The 17,820-nt window shown below is 41.5% G+C and overlaps 1 protein-coding gene and 1 long non-coding RNA gene across 2 annotated transcripts in view; both read left to right on the top strand.

Moving 5' to 3' along the window:
- Positions 1–17,729, top strand: part of LOC148937874 (uncharacterized) — a 42,901-nt gene extending 25,172 nt beyond the window's left edge. Inside the window, exon 3 of the long non-coding RNA XR_016137894.1 lies at positions 51–17,729. This is a non-coding gene — a long non-coding RNA (uncharacterized LOC148937874). The remainder of the gene's footprint in view (positions 1–50) is intronic.
- Ten-a (Teneurin-a transmembrane protein) overlaps positions 1–17,820 on the top strand; it is a 426,087-nt gene that overhangs the window by 208,962 nt on the left and 199,305 nt on the right. The gene's annotated exons all lie outside the window — the stretch shown is intronic.

Raw genomic sequence — 17,820 nt, forward strand, 5'->3', positions numbered from 1 at the left:
GCGACATATGTACGAAGCGTGCTATTGTAAAAGTATGTTTTCTGATAAAGACTGTTCTTGGACTGGTTCCTCGATCTGCCGAATCGAGGACACGTATTGACTGTTCGCGACCGGTTTCCTTTTATGTCGCGCCGGTGATCACGAAGAGCTTGAACTTACGAGTCGGCGATCGAGATAGGTACGTATCCAGTAGAGAGGTATCCGCGTATGCCGCACGCGATTTCGACGTCTCTAATCGAGCTTTCGTGTCTGCTGTACTTAGATGGCAGTATGATGGCTGAGCGGATGACTACCTCGGGGCTTCGTACGGTGATTAGGAAAGTTACCATGTGCCTGAGAGTCTGAGACCGAAGCCTGCGCTTGAGCTTGTACTCACGCTTGTCGACCAACTCCTCCGCATCCAACCCTCCGCCGCGGTGCTGCCCTCCCCTCTCAATCCTATCCTCCCCATCGCTTCATCCTCCCAACCTCCGACTTCCCCGCCAACTCTACCTACCGCCGTACAACCCGCCCGCCCCCAGTACTTCCACCCCTCATATCTCGTTGCTGTTGTAATCCTCAATTAATGCACAAGTAACGCTAACTACGCAAACTCACTAACTTCGTACACACATCGAAGGACGCGGAGGAAACGACGGAAGCCGAGAGGACGCGCTTGGTTTTCGGGCGGACAGGGAAACCAAGCGATGTACGCAGTGAAGTCGCAGGAGATCGGATTAGGTTATCTATCTGAGCGTGCAAATGTTGACTACATTGTTTAGATATTGTAAAGATTAGAAAGCTTCATGCGCAAATTTTAGCGATTTATTTTTTCTCCCTCTTAGTTCGGAAATTTCAGTCCTTCGTAAATAAAAATTAAAGTTTATTTTTTAAGACATTTATCAAACTGCCAAAAAAGCCATCCGCATAATATTATAATAATTTAATCTGTTTAATTAATTGAAAGATATAATTTATTTTAGATATATGATGATATATATTTAAAAAATATTTGTCTTCTAATAAGTTATCAAATATATTGTAAGTTATCAATATACATGATTCTGATGAAGAGGAATAGTCAGTTTTTTCATTTTGGATTTCTAAGTAAATTGCATTCCACATATCGTTTTTAAGAAAAAAATCTGTCGGTGTCTCTGTCATCAAACAAAGAGAACGTCTGAAGTGTGGACCAAATCGCTCGACACGCAGCAGATATTTGCACGCGTGAACGCACGAACACGTTCGATAAATTCCGATCAGCCATAGTCCAGCGAGACCCTATCCGTGAAAGAGATAAACAAACTAACAGACAGGTGGAGAGCGAGAGAGAAATGGAGAGAAACGCGCGTTACATGTAAACGGGCGGGACACGGCGGGAGAAACGACGGCGGGAATTCGACCATGGACAACTAACTCGCTGATTAACCAAATACCGGTCTGCAGGACAAACGGTCGAGCAAACATTGAACAACCTGTCAGCGGCACGCCACGGGGGATCAAAGTTCAAGGGATAAGCGAAAAGCGGGTTTTTTTTTCAACGGGGCTGCTTCCAACCTCCCCCGCGCGCGCGTCGCCCGGCGCGTCGCCAGAATGATTTTCGACGGGCCGGGCGCGGCGTTCTGTCGGCAAATTTGCACGCTACAGCGCGTCGTTCGCAGGAATTATTCGTTGATAATCAGAGCGTACCGCGAGCGTGGCACGCGTGAGCGGATATCGTCGCTCTCGAGAGCAAATACGCGCGCGGCTGCGCTCGAATTTACCGTGCGGCGCGATGACGAAGGCAGTAACGGCGCGTGATACATCATCCATCGCATAATATCGCGCAATATGCACAATATCTTTATCTCGTTCCCGCGAACAGCATGCGCAACAGACACCGACATTTGCGCGGAGCTATCGTTTGGCCGTGCCATCTATTCCGTCTATCGATGAATGACTGCCGATGTATTTGTGTTCCGTGAAGTCTCGCGACGCGTGTGTATGCACATATATATAAAATATGTTGTATGTACGAGTGTATGTATGTATGTATGTATGTATGTATGTATGTATGTATGTATGTATGTATGTATGTATGTATGTATATATATATATATGTTGGAACGAATAAAACGAGAATTATGCGTCAGATAATGAAAATGACAAGAGGAATTCCGAAAATATGTAGTCCGTATATAGAATAAAATTTGATCGACTTAAACGTCTAATATAAATGCTACATTTTTATCGTTTATAATGAAATCAGAATGGAGAAAATTAAAAATGTTTTAAATTTTAAACAGGAATTTTCCATTGTAATAATCTCACTTGCTAATCTGACAAAAAAATTGAAATTCACTGAAAATACTCTGAGAAATATGATAAATGCATATCTTTTAAATATACTCACGATTATCATAACTCATTATCTATTGCGCAAGTGAAGCTATTGGAAATTTCAAATCTCATAGCTAATGTCGTATCACAAAGGCTATTGATCCGCGATATGAGTGAGGGACGGTCACCTCCGGATTTGTGCCGCTTTCCAGCTAATTGCTCCAGAGGATTTCGTCATCGATGATTTCGTAATGTAAGATAGGTATTAGAGCTCGACGCACGTTCCCCGTTTAACAACAGATGGCCCGTGAACCTCCGATTCGACCCGCCACCGACTTCAAACGCGTCGTCCCGATCGCGGCTTAGCCGAGGATTTCGCAACTCTGCCACGACCCATCTGGCCTTGCGGTCCTGGTGTGGAGAAATGATTGGAACCGAGGGTTATTTCACCACGGATCATCGCCGCACCAGGGTCATGAATGTAACGGAGCCATCCTGATGGGGTCTCCGATCGGATCTGTGTAAGCCCTCGGTGCTACTATCACGAACATCGATTAGGATAATAGCAGCGGTAATATTGACATTACTTTATTGTACCCACCGTTGAATTTCGTGGAGAATTGCGAGGTCTCAATTTGACGAAATGTAGCGCAAAAATACAGCTCTCGGCTCTTGGAAATTGCTCCGCTTACGGAATTGATGAATTCGTAGAATATTCATTTACAATCTAGATTTATTTACAATCTAGATCTATCCAGAAATATTTAAATTTGCATATCCGTGTGCGAAGTTATAAAAGCTTTAGCGAAAACTTTTACCTTTATTTTTAGTAAAAATAAATATCCAAATGAATAAACATGCCCAAACTCATATATAAAAAAAAGAAAGATCGCGCATATACATACCGGTTTATCTTTAATCGAAATCGCGTTGACGCGAATTTAAAATATATTATTCGCTATTTCGAAATTATTTTTCACAAACTAATTTCGAACAATAGTATAATACGTCGAACAAATCGTGTAAAAAAAATTAGACGATGACGTAGCTTTTAAATGTATGCCTCACCCTTCTCGCACACGCGCGCATTTGCAACGCTCCGGTATGTATGCGGTACCGAAAACGCGCGGCAAAAGTGGTGAGGGTTGCCCGCGCCACCATCTAGAGCGATCAAGCTTGTTTGTAAACCGTTAGGGAAGCCTCACGCGCGGACTTGGTATTTCGAGAAAGCCCCGTGAAAACATTTCGCGTGAATGCATTACCATATTTGCTCCGACGAGCATATGAACGGCGCGTGCACGTAGACACGCGCATACGTGATAGGATTGCCGCAATGCCGCATGGCTTTCTGTTTACAGTTGACGCGATGCAACGCGACGCGGCTGCGGCGCAGCCGGCGACAGCCGGGATTTCCGTCGGCAAATAAAATAAAAATAGATTAATGCAAAAATAAATAAGTGCGGGCGCGCGACGGGGATGTGCTGGCCCGGTGCGTATTATGAATTGGCACGTGGAACTATCCTATCGGAAATACCATCGAGTGATCAAACGATCGCTAGAAATGCACAAATACAGATAAAAAAAGATTACTACAATGTAAGATTGTAAAAATGTAGATAGAGAAAATATAAATGGAGAGAGAAAGAGAAAAAAACGATGAATTATATCATTTTTCCATAAAGATTAATATTAAAAAAAAAGACTAGAATACGTATGATTAAATGCATATTTACGTGTATATTTAGATATGCTTCTTTTTCTCTTATGTTAATAAATTATAATATATATACTAAATCCCTCGACATACATTGAAGAGTACTAATCGATATTAATGTGATGAAAATTTATGTTTAAACAGTAAAGCTGGCATTATCGTAGATTGTCATGTTTCTAAATTAGACATTACTTACTGTAGGAGCTACGCTGTGATTTCCCCACATACAGCGCGGTGATTTCCCCACTGATTCCACCGCGAACTTTGTATGAAGGAATTCAGTTCTGCGAGAAATCTGAAATGTAAGATTGTCTTTTGTGTTATACACACTCTCTTGTATTTCAGATCTTTATATTCCAGGGTGCATAACATTAACATTCTACTACGTTTGTACGTTATACAGTACGTTTAATAATGTTTAACGTAACGTATAATCAATGTGAAATAATGAAACTGAAATATTACTATGTATATTTGCACATATATGCATATACACGCATGTCTCTTGTTTCATACAGTAGCCGCTGCAAACTTTAGAGCGCGTTACTCCATTCAAGCCGATCCTCTATAAAACTTCGAGTTATATGCGATATTAAAATTTGTTATTCATGCATACATATTTTTATAAGTATGCTTTGAGACCGGAAAAGATCGTAAATAAAATTTATTATTTTAGTTTAAAAAGATTATGAATTATGTGCACAAATAATTCAATTATAATAAAATATACTTATTGTAGATATTCTTTCCAAACAATCTATAACATTTTTTATGTTTTTCTTTATTTTCCATTATTTGTTTGTTTGTTGCATTGCACACAAAAAAATTGCTTATTGGCGTGAAATGTAAGAGATCATAATCGCTATCAATAAAAATTCAATATTCGCTTTAATATAATTGTGAAAAAGTCACTCTCTCCAATTTTTATCTACCGCTTGTCTTTTCAAGCAACGTGTTTAAATGAGTTTAATAACATTGCGATTTTTATCAACTAACAAACCGATACACGATACACGAAGCACTCTCTAAAACGTTACCGTAATGTAATTTTGCACTTCGCCATGTTCCGCGCGAGGCAAATTAGCCGCCAAACATTGAAATTTTATCTCCGATGAAATGGTCATGTGTTTACGGCCGCGAGCTGCAAAATTGACAGGCATCCTCCGAAGCATATTATGCCGTCATGCTCGCGCATAGCATTCACTCTCGGACCGCACGATCGGCCCGAAAGCGACCATTGTGTCGGCGCGAGGGAGAGACTGAACGAGCGAGTTGCAAAAAAAGGAGTTATACAATTGGTAATCAGGCCGCCATTGACGGATGAAATGATATCTGAATGCCCGAAATTAGCGTCAGCGAGCTGTGATAATTGGATGGTGATGTATGCTCCGAATGCGTACACCACGAACGCTCGCGCCGGCGCTGATTTGCCGTGCGTGTTTCCGCTCGTCAAAGGGTTAAATGCGTGTAAATGTCCGCACTCCTGGCTCGTGTGATCGCATCATGGCGGTACATATTCCGATACACACGGAGACAGCAGATGACAGCGGTTTTCCATCGATGACTATACTTCCTTCCGCCGTGCCGCCGGCGGGAAATAAATCGACGTCGTCGGCACGCGATACAATCGTCATTATGTTGCAAATGATTTTAATGAACGTAATGCACAATTATAATTCTCGGTATAATATCTGAAATACATTTTCTACGCGATATGCGTCAACAATATGCTTCAACAATTTTTATGAATTGTTAAATTTATCAAAAATAATTATTTATTTAATTTATTTTAATTACAGATACCAGCTTATTCAGAAAATTATGTGTGATGCTATTTATAAAATCTTAATAATCTAACTGAAAATAAAAAGTGCTATTGTGTGTGTGTATTAATATATTTACGTTGGCGCAGTGAATTTGTTTACTCCGAATTTATCATCGAGTTTACCATCGAACCAATATCGCGCTAGATATGATTGAAGAATGTTTGTGGAATGCACACATACACTATTTGCGTATTTTATATAAAAATATTTTTCACCCAAAAAAATAACGCGATGTAACGTCGTAACGTTTTTGTTGTAAAAACTGATATACGCTAGTCTAGGTCAATTGCTCATTAGTTCATAACATGCAACGATTTTTGCAACAATTGAACACTCGAGATAAAAGTATCCATCAATGGTGAAATCGAACGCGAAATGCAACAAGCGTTACAGAAAGAAGGTTAATACTATGGGTCATCGCAAAGCATTCAGTAGGTTTAGTAATACGGTAAATAGTCTCTTTTTGTCGAGTACAGAGAAAAGTATCGATTTGCAGCTTTACAGGCAATCGCGTCTCGTTTTTGAAAGAACGTTTAGAAGATAACGAGAAAAATTATAGAACGTACAGAAAAGAAATTAATGTAACGCGCTTGTAGAATATAACTTATTTTTTAATGCCTTGAGAGTATCGATTATATTCGTCTTCCACTTTCATAAAGTAGGAATGAGATTTCACGCAATAATAATGAGTTTCTAAATAAAATATGATACGAATATTTCATAGAATTCTTTTATTTTAGTTTCTAATTTGAATTTAATAAAATAAGTTAAACATGTAAGCTAACTTTATTTCCATAACGTTATTTAAGCTAAAAAAGATATATATATATGTATATACAATCCTCACGACTGTTTTTCTACGATCTCACCTCCGATTCCTTTCTGCTGTTCGACTTTTTTTTTTTACCTCGGTATATCGCGTCATACATTTTCTGCGGAGTGGCGTGCGGCAGTTTCCACTTTTTTCTTATTATCCCGTCTCCCGTCTCCCGTTTCCTCTTTCCCGCCTCCACGTTCTAATAGCAATACAAGGATCTCGTAGGCGAAGTCACGGTACCTTGGTGAGGTATTCTCTCTGCGGAGATGCACGCTTCTTTCGCGAAATAATGAAATTAGAGTCGCGTCCTATTTGCGGTCCATGCGGGGCAATATTCTTCAATTATAGCTGCCGTTCGAGTGCACCGTCTGGAGGGAGGCAAGCAAGTGCGGCGCGTTGTCGCAAATAAGAAAGCGCTTTTCGAAGGAGAACGTCGCTTGGAAAATGTGATAGCGAGCGAGAGCTAAAGGGAGAACTATAAACGTGAGCGGAAGGAACGGAAGAACGGAAGAGACGGAGCGGATAAAAAGCCAAGTGCAAGGGGATACACGAAGTGTTGAACAAAGACAGCGAGAGCGAGATTATCGTTTGCAACCGACCCCCGCTTTCTTGTCAAAGAAAGGAAGATCTGATGCCTCTTTAACTTCGTCATATGAAAATCGTTGCTCTCAACCTCGTCGGAGCTCTTGCTGTGCTAATAGAAGCTCTGTCCGCTATTCATTCCCTTCCAAAATATAGCCAGAGAAAAGTGCACAGTATCACGATACAAATAATTTAAATAAATTTAATTTAAATAAATTTAAAAAGATCATTTATTTTTTACAAATATAAAAAATAAAATCTAAAAATAGACCAAGTAATATATATTTTTTTAAGGCAGAACCTGTCAAATACTATTTGTTAACTTGCAAGCACTTGTATTCGCTCGAATGTAGTATATCGAATATTGTGTCTCTATGGTAATATTATTAACCGATTACTATATTTGCTTACTTTTTTATGATTATTATTAAAACACCGCATATATGCGCATATCGAAAACAACGACGATGTCTCTACGGAATACTTTGCGATCCGATAACGAATGCAATATCTATAGCATTTGGTGATAGTTATCTCAACGTGCTGGTAATACAAAAATGTTATTAATGTTACATATTGCACATTGCACATTGCTCGAATATTTTACAGATAATACATCACTCTATCGCGATATCGAATCATCAGATAACGATAGACTGTAACAATGTGAGAATCGGCTAACACAATTAACATTTAAAAATATAATTATACTGTAACAAACGTATCTTTAAAAAAAAATTTCTATGATATGACAATAATAGATTTATATTTTAACGAATAAAAGAACTTTTGTATTTATGATTGTCAACAGATTATTTAAGTCTAATTGAATAGAAATTGACAATTTTTATTTCACAAACTTATGTAACTTATTAATCTTTAATTTATAAGTACTTTGGCAATTGTACTTTAATTTTTATAAATTTTTATAAATTTTTATAAATTTAAAATTATGTTTATTTTATTACAATTCTTTATGCAGAAATTTAAAATTGTTGTGTACTTTGGTTAGCAATTTTGATTGCTTTTTAGCTTCTAAAGGACCATATCTCGGTGCATCGATTACATCGATAATTACGCGAAATGTACAGCACTAAAGTTTCACTAAATGTGATTAAACAGGCAGCACGTAAGCTGCGTCATTTCCGTAAACCCATTTCGGGATTGCAATCAACATATTGTAGTGATTCTACGACGATTATTCGAGCATTTATTGTAATAATTGGATGGTCGAGATTGGCGAGGTCGCATATCGACTCAAAAATACCGAATGTCGAATTCATGACGCTATCAAACGGTTATTGTCGCCAACAAGTCCACAAGAGTCAACATTCTGCCTCGTGTAACGAAGCTATGAACTCTGTAACGAGGCTATACAAAAACGTATGTTACACGACCGCACACAAATTTCAATAAGAGATCCATTGTACCAGATCTATCCTGATTTACTCCACGCATTAATAATCAATATATACATACATACATATTATATTATATATATTTATTTATTTATTTATATTTAATACCAGCATTTTTGAAATATATTACGGAATATTTGTCACAAAATGAAATAATTAACGAAATGTTATTTTTGACCAATGCTTTGCTACACATTTCAGTTTTAATAATTAATTAAATTTTCATATTTTGTAGATGCAATGACCAAGGAAAATATAGAAAAAGTTAGCCAACTTGATAAAAATTAATCGACTGACACTAAGAGTCATTGACGTAATCAAATAATAAATAATGCAATATGACAGGAATACTGGAAGCTAAATATCTGAGGCTCGAGATATATGTGTCATAAGAGAAAGAACCGTATGAGAGAAAATCATTGTGCATTGTATGATTTTCGGAGTAATAAATAAGATAAAAAGTAGTCGGGGTAATTAAATTCAAGAATAGAAAATTGTAAACCAAGAGAATATTTCTGAAAGAAACAGAAGCTATGTGAGAAACTAGGTTAAACAAGTACGAATTTAGCGTACTCTTACACGGAAGCTTTTAATCCGCTTCGTAAAAGCGTTGCGAGTGAACTGTACAGACAGTGGCTCGGTTAGAAACTAATATATCGCATTTCCTGAAACAGAGCTTTTTAAAATTCTTAATTGAACGAGAGCAAGTTAAACATTTTAAATCCAATATTTAGATTTGATTTTATTAAATAAAGAATTTTCGCACGTATGAACTTCGTTCAAAGCATGGTATTCCCAAGTCACGGGACGCGTATAAAATATCCGCTTTTCATTTACAATTAACTACATTCGTAGCCATGATTGGCACTTTGCAAGAGCTCAAAAGCCATGGCTACATTCGCATACGACGCACGATCGGTATGCACGCTCGGATTCCTTCGATTCGCGTGTCAAGAAAATTTTGCCCGCCATTCTGCAACAGCGATGACGTGCGTGCGACGCGAACAAAATAGAGCTGCGGCGGCGACGATGGCAGTTTAATTAAGCGTACGTGTTGTCTGCGATATGCTGAGAAAAGGCAGCGACGATGGGCGCCACAGTGGTCACATATTCGCGTAATAACGTACGTAAGCGTCGCACGTAACAGCGTCGCAACGCCGGCAGAATGGCGACTGATTGCCGCGCGGTGCGAATTTAATGCGGGATTCCCGGCGAACCTGGCGCGATACACGTTGACCGAACACGCACGCGAACGCATGCGGACGCATGCTTGCGCAAATTACCCGCGGCGACGTCGTGAAAAACACACGTCGATGTTGAGGTCTGCGGTTCCTGTACCTGACACCGACGCATTCTTCGCTGCGACAGGACTACGTTGTTGCAATGAACTAGAGTATAATGAAGCAGGAAACGTGAACAGAGTTGTTCAAATACTCGTACTCAGAGTTGCATAACGTAACTAAGCGGAAGTTTTGCGAATAAAATAACAATAAAACATTACGTTAGTATATGCGTTATATTGAAATAAGTTGCTTGAGAATAATTTTCTTCAATAAGTCAGCTGTTGGTAATTTTTCTCGACGCTCGCGACACGGGCACGTTGCAAGCTTACGTAATCATGACCTTTCCGGGCAATAATTAGTTCGATATCTAACGCACTGGCGGTCGGAAGCGTGCAAATGCGTGAAAAGGACAGCGGTTTTCGGCGGCGCGGCAGTTTGACGCGCGACGATAGGTCGTCGCGCGCATTTAACACGCTTGCGTTTTGACACCCGTCCGTTCAAACGCGCGTATACACGCGTGCACGTGCACACGAGTAGCGTCCCCGTACGCACGGACACGCGGGAAAACCACAAAATCCATTCGCGATCGGCCGACCGCGCCGCCGACGTTCCGATCGTTTTTCCGCGGGGGTGCATTTTTTTTTTTTTTATTTTTTTAACGGATTTCGCTCGTCTCGTCGGAACGGCCGCGGTCGTCGTCGTCGCCGCCGCTGCCGAGCCGCGGTTGTCCGTCGGTAGAAATTCGCTTTTCATAATTGGCCTGCGGCGTTTTCTGCGCCTGGCACGCTAATGAGCGGTATTGGCAGCCCGTCTAATTTATCTGTGCCGGTGCGTGTGCTGCTGTCGCTGCCGCTATCGTTGCTGCCACCGCCGCTCTGCCACCGCTACCGTCGCCGCCACCGCCACCGCCACCACTGCCGCCGCCGCCGACCGATCGATTATCCGGCTTAACCGCTGCGTAATGGGCAACCTGGGTTTCACTGCGAGAGCGACCGACCGGCGTATCAGCGGTCGCATGAGCGCCCGCGATGGGGTAAAGGGCCGATATTCCTGTCCCCCCGCGCCTCCTCCCCGTCTCGGTCGCGAATGCCGTCGCGGTGATACTCGACTATGCCGGTTCGCATTTTTCGAAATTGGTTTCCGCGGGGCTCGTGTGTGTCGCCTCGCGCCGCGCGCCGCATCCGAGAATTTTCCTAAACCGTTTCATTTTTCCGCGTAATTTTTCCTGTACGGCTGCTACCTCGGCGTGCGAAATCGAGGGCGCGCGCGCACGCGAGCTGGTCGAAATTAAATAGCGCGTTTCGTTTGCGCACGCTTCTCTCTTTTTTTTTCTTTTTTTTTTTTTTTTCGTACCGTACGGTATCGATACGCGTGCAGTCTCTCGACGGGTTTAAAGCCACGGGAATTCCGATCGTCCGGAAATTTTTAAATACGATCGCGCGATTGGCTGTAGCGCTTAATTTATCGGTAGAGCTAGTACGAAAAGCTGCTTGTTAATTTCAAATTTGACAAAACTGGGAAACACTTTTTAATTAAAATCAAAGTAAGATGTTATGGAAAATGAAGAAATGCGCGAAGACGGCACGAGTGCAATGACTTAAACTTTAACTACCTGCGTGTCGGGGAATCGTTTATCTTCGTATTATCGATCGATCGTTTGCCTGGTATCACGGCGCACGAGCTCAGAACGAATAATCGAATAAGATCACAAATTTTTTATGTGACTTATTCAATGTTCCACCATGTGCTTTGATAGAAAAATTAAATATTTGCGAGAGCATTGTAAATTTAAACAAAATATCATTGATAATTCCTCTGATTTTTATTGATTTTTCTACATCTTGTATTCATCACGAATTTACATTACGTCTTCTTTTAAAATAACTAATAATCTATTTTAACTCTGACTGTCTTTCATACCTGATTGATATGCAAATATCCTATCAATATCGAAAAACTAGAGCTGAAATTACATTTTTACAGTCACGGTCAACTGGGAATTATTAATTTAATGAATAGATGCTAACTCCATCGTGCGGTCAAAATAAAAAAAACGCCGTTCAGACGAAAAACGCAGAGGTAATTGCAGAGAACCTAATCTAGATCCTGACATGGAGTCTTCTTAATGGGCATGTCGTTGCGTGCTACAAAACACACTCAAAATGATCCGATAACCGTTCATCGTTCGAGTGAATTTCACTCGCGTGTAAAAAAAAAGTTTGAAACAAACAATCACTGTTATCCGGTGGCGCAACTACGCATACATTTAAACGAGATAGTATCTTCGTGTGCATTTATGCTATTTAAAATAAAATAAATAATTATTAGACATTAAAAATATAAATGATATACATTTATCATGCTAAACTACTTTCAGAGATTTCGGAGTTACAGATTGCTTTTATTCAATCGAAGAACCTGTAAACTCTGAAAAGATTAAAAATTCCGACGCTATAAATTTTTTTATAATGCAGAAATCGAGTCTGTTGAACTGTCCCGTGACAAATTCCTGAATGATGCAATAGTCGATCGCAATAGAATACCTGCCTCTCTTGTAGATTTCCTACAAAAGAGTCTGGAGAATATTTATTGTGCGCTATGCGACCGTCTGCTTCCTGAAGAATTTCATTGGTAAGATTGCCCTCAAGTAAGGCAGTACGTAAAGAGATGCCTGGTATGAATTCTCCTCCTTAGCAATCTCGTTTTTCAATCATAATAGTTGCTAACGCAAACACTCTGTGTTGCGTCACATTTTCATCATATCGCTATCATCCGATATCGCTATAACACTCGTAATCGGCACGTTATTTTATCTAGAGTATCATTCGTAAATCTTTTTCCTTTAACAACGCGTCTCTAAAGTAATCTAATTTTCCCAATACAGTGCATAATAAAAATCCATTAACCGGTTTGTTAATAACCCGATTTATCTTCGTGATTTACCGCGGGCGAATGCTTCCCCTCGAATCGCGCACGATCGTTCGTTCGATCGTTCAGTTTAATCGAAACCCGGGATAAAACAGCTGATCCTGAGTTATGACAATCAGGATACCGTGCTCTACATGAAAATGAGCGATGACTTCCGCATTTGTCTCGCATTTGTCACGTTTCTTCGTGCTGCAACGTCGAAAAATATCAAGACAATCATGGAGGGGCTCCCTCGTCATCCAAGCCGAATCTCGCAGGAACGGCTCCTCAAGGGATGACATTCAGCCCGTGTTGCCTTGACTCGTCTCGAGCCGTCTTCCCGACATTTTGATGAGGTGGGATTTGGCCGTGAGCCAGTGCAAATGCCATTCTCTTTCGTTCTTCCTACCACATCCGATACTCTCATCCTCATTCCCTTCATCCTTCATTCTTTTTCGTTCCCTTTTCTTTGCGCATCGCGTCCACCACCCTCCCAAGCACATTTGGATACTCTGATTTCTCGCTTATCGCTATCGCGCAGTTTGTTTGAGTACGTAAAATACAATACAGAATAATATAGAATATCATCGAAATGAATGACAATGAGAAATGAAAGTGTGTCCAATTGTTATTTGAATGAAAAAATCATTATACATCGAGATCAAACGCATTTGCATATAATATCATCAAGTGATTTAATTCCTACTTGTTCAATTAATCGTTTATTCAATTATCTTATCGCGATACCTTCTTTTACGTTTCCACAAAGATAAAATATCTATAATGTTTTATCGTGAAAAAATAATAAGCCTCAGAAACTGGAACCTGTCCAAATGTCTCATATTTGCTGACTCACGACTCATTTGCTGACTTTTGTCGCTCAATCATCCACATATGTGATTATTTGCCGCGCGTTCGTAAATAATCACACGACACACTCTGCGGTAAAGACTGATAATCTCGAAAAATCATTAGACCTCGTCGAGGGAGCGGGATCGCACTGATCGTAGCGAAAGAATAATCGTTTATTCCTAACCCCGTTGGACGCCGACTGTTTTATTGCTGCTTAATAGCGAAGGAGCGGAGGCAAGGCGAGGCGCGAACGCTCACAACTCGTAACCAGAAGAAAGGGCGCGGCGCCCCCGTCGCACATCGTTCGATATTGCGAAATAATTTTTCACCGTGCATTAGCATCGTGACACGTGTCGGCTCCATTTGTCAGTTCTAACCCGTCTACGACTCTATCTGCGAAAAAGCCCCAGGAATATAATACGGTCGTTCGTGTACACGAGGCAATAACGGCGGGCGCGAGAGGCGAGCCGATGATCGTCGTGACGTGGAGCCGTGCTGTGTTTCACAAATACGTGGCGTCGCGCGCGAGCGAGCACGGCCACGTGTGCCGACCGCACACGGCCCCGAGAGCGGCTTTGTAATGATCCCGTAGAAATTCATTAAAACTCATAATCAACGCGGCGCATACTTCGCGTACGTTCGAAGCTGGCGAAATAATATAATTTTAATGCCGCGCGGACCGTGCTACCGCCGGGCCGCTACGGCCGCGCGTCATACACGTTTTATCCGGGAGTTGCTCCCAACGGCGGTGCCGCGCGCGCGGATGTGTGCGCCAGAGGGGAAATGCAAATTTCGTCCGCGCATTTTGTTTTGGAATTTAATGTAGTTAGGTGCAAAACCGGGTTATATCAGAATGTCGTAATGCGGCGCGTCACGCGAAGCCAATTTCGAGAGTAATTTGGTCAGTCCTGACGACGCGCGACCCGGCAGATTCAACGTGCAACGTCGGTCGTGTTAATTATCCCGTGGCCGGGATCGCTCCGAGACAATGTTTCACGACCATGCGAATTTCGCGAAAAGGTTAGCGTTCCGAAAGGTCACACGATAATCATTTATGGTTTTCTAATAGATGTTATATACCGCAGCAAAGTATAGATAGATTCCTTCCGTATATACATGTGTATTCCCGGAAAATCAATCTTTTTCTCTCGCTCTCGTTACAAATGCGAATGAATATTTTGCTGAATACTTGACTGACTCTCCAGCAACTTAGCGACTATCGCAAGCGCTTACCTAGCATGCTGGAAGCTGAAAACATGCCTGTCCACTGAGTAAACAAGATACAAGATAGTGCAATATTAGATGGTGTCCAGTGGAAAGTCACTTCGCGCTTAGTAAGCGTTTGCTTGCGCAAAACGCGAGAGACTAAGTTATATAATCAGAACTGCACGTACGTTTATACGTAAATTCGCTCTACAAGCTTAATTTTTCATTGTCTATCCAAAATGAAGTATTACATTATAAAAGATAACACGTTAATAGGACATTTCACTATTGTATATAATCAAGAATACAAAAAACTCTTTATGTATTTCGTTTGATTAAATATCAAATTATTTAACATCTGTCTTCTGAAAGTCTGCAAGGGACGGAAAGGATAGCGGCAAACAGTTGCATAATTATCATCGCGCGTTTAAACGCGCTGAACGCAATACGCTTGAGACGCTGTAAAAAAATATATTATAAGCGCGCACATTCGCTGTCACAAAGGATCGCGTAACGAATGCAGGCACGACATTCGTGTTGCGCGTATAAAGTTCTATCTCGCCGGGCGTATCCTTCATCCCGGACACACGCGCTCCGAGCGGCCGACGCCAGGGTGCAAAGGGTTAATTGTTTCGCGCGGGGATTTGCGGCGCGTCAAAGAACACATCGTGCACCACGGCGACGTGTTCCCAAGTCCTGTCGGCGGATAATGATCTAAATCCAGGTCGAATCTGAAACCGGATCCCAATCTGTGCTCGGTTCGCTGCACCAATGAAGCCTCGCTATCGAGTGCGCCGAGGGGTCGGCCGGCCGGCCGCGTCTCTCTCTCTCTCTCGATCGAGTGTCGTGATGGGAATTACGAGGGGACGATTACCGCTCGGATTTTCGTGAATATATATTTGACGGCATGATAAAATGGCCGATGAATTATGGGGGAAGTGCTGAGAAGTGCGGCAGGGAAGGATCGGGGTCACGTGGCACGCGTGGTACACCATTGCGGTGAAATTTATTACTCGCCCGAGCGAGACTGATTACCGGGCTGCACCTACTACCGTCGAAACTTCGTCGTTCGATATCGGTCCGATCGACGTTGTTAATGGGGAGCGAAAACGGAGAGTCTCAGGATTTCCTCAAATTTATTGGGAGCTTTAAATACGAGAGATTTTCGCGACTACAATTGGTGGTACACGAACGATAATGCGACGCACGTTATTTGAGCATCGCGATCTTTCGCTATTCTCTCCGCGCTATATAACTCTATTCATGATATAAATTAGATCCGATATAATAAGAATCGGAATTTTATACTAAAGACTGTTTCAAAGTTAGTTAATAATGTTAATAATATCCTCTCGCGCACTATATACTCGTATTACTCGCAGAAATTGATCATTCCTTGAAGATTCAACGCGCGACACGCACACACTCGAGATGTCGCACGCGAGATACTAGATCGCATAAGATGGGACATACAATGGCTAATTAGGTATGCATAATTACTGAAATTCCTAGGATGCAAATACCTTCGTTAGATAGACACGGCGAACAAACTTAGGTGAACTTTGATGTCGAATCCGAGTACGCGAGAATTTCGCCCGCCCGGCAAGCCCATTCGGCTACATCAACAACATCATAACTCTTCCGGTAAGCCAGTGACAGTAACGATTCCGAGCAATCCCAGCACATTTGGCCTTTATGAAAACAAATCAGCAGCCGTTTTCTAGCTGCATTGCAGATATGTTCAAAACAGTACTTCGCTCAACCGTCTACAAAGTGCGTGTCATCATATTTTTTTGAAAGGGCCCCGGGCTTGCATGAACGCGTGTTTGAAGTGTCGTTTCATATACACTAAAGAGATTCAGTTAGTTGAAATGTTGCGCGCACCTTTGATCTCTCCAAAAAAATACTCTTTCGTGTTTACTCATCGCGCGACGAGTATTTACCCAAGCTATCCGGTGCAATAAACTTTCAACAACCATAACGATACTTGATAATTTGCTGTCGCTGTGCGTATACGATGTATGTGTTTAGCAACGATGATCCCCCCGAGCGAAGATAATACGCTCGAGCGTCGCGCGATGTGAGACGCCCGCCACGGGGGGGGGGGGGAGGAAGCAAAATAATTAGACGTACGATTAAAATTCGCATTGCGAGAAACGGGGCGTTGTCGCAAAATACGCATTATGAAAGTTTGCGAGGTATCGTGGAACTCACGTGGAGAAAGAGGTAGAAGAGGAAGGAGGAAGGGAGCGTAACGCGAGTGAAAACTGTGAAATACTCCGGACGTGTCTACTTTGTTGTGGGTTTATTCGCGTTACGTAATCACGACATATCACGCGCGGTATTTGTAAGGCTCCGTTCGTAACGCGACATGTCGGATGCGTAGACTTGGGATTGCGTTTGTCCATGGAGAAATGGACGCGCTACGTCCGTTATAGCGCTATATGGTAGCGGTGCATCGCGATGTGCTGGGCGGCGAGTCCGATGTAATGCAACATAAAATATGGCGGGTACACCCAGCCCGGCTCGTGTCCTAATTACGAGCGTATCGTCTGCTGTCCCAGTTAAGGGTACATATATCCAACAAATGGGAAACTAGTGAGCAATACTTATTAATCACGTATAATCAAAACGATAGCCTCCGTCTCGTAATTAATTGCTCGATGTTCGAAATATGTTCAGTCTAATCCCTCGTCGATAAACACCATTCGTCGCGAATACTATTACTTTCGCGAAATTGTTACGTTACATATTTATTACAAACATCGAAAATGTAGTTACATTTTGTCGTATTTTCAATTAACGTAGGAAACATACATCGTGTAGGAAACAACTAATTAGATAAAATTAATTAATGTATATATATATATATTAATAAAAAAACATGTAACATACGTATAAATATAATTATATATTT

This window comes from Pogonomyrmex barbatus, unplaced genomic scaffold, assembly GCF_055798465.1.
Source record: "Pogonomyrmex barbatus isolate J1 unplaced genomic scaffold, ASM5579846v1 scaffold10, whole genome shotgun sequence".
In the NCBI taxonomy this organism is placed as follows: domain Eukaryota; kingdom Metazoa; phylum Arthropoda; class Insecta; order Hymenoptera; family Formicidae; genus Pogonomyrmex; species Pogonomyrmex barbatus.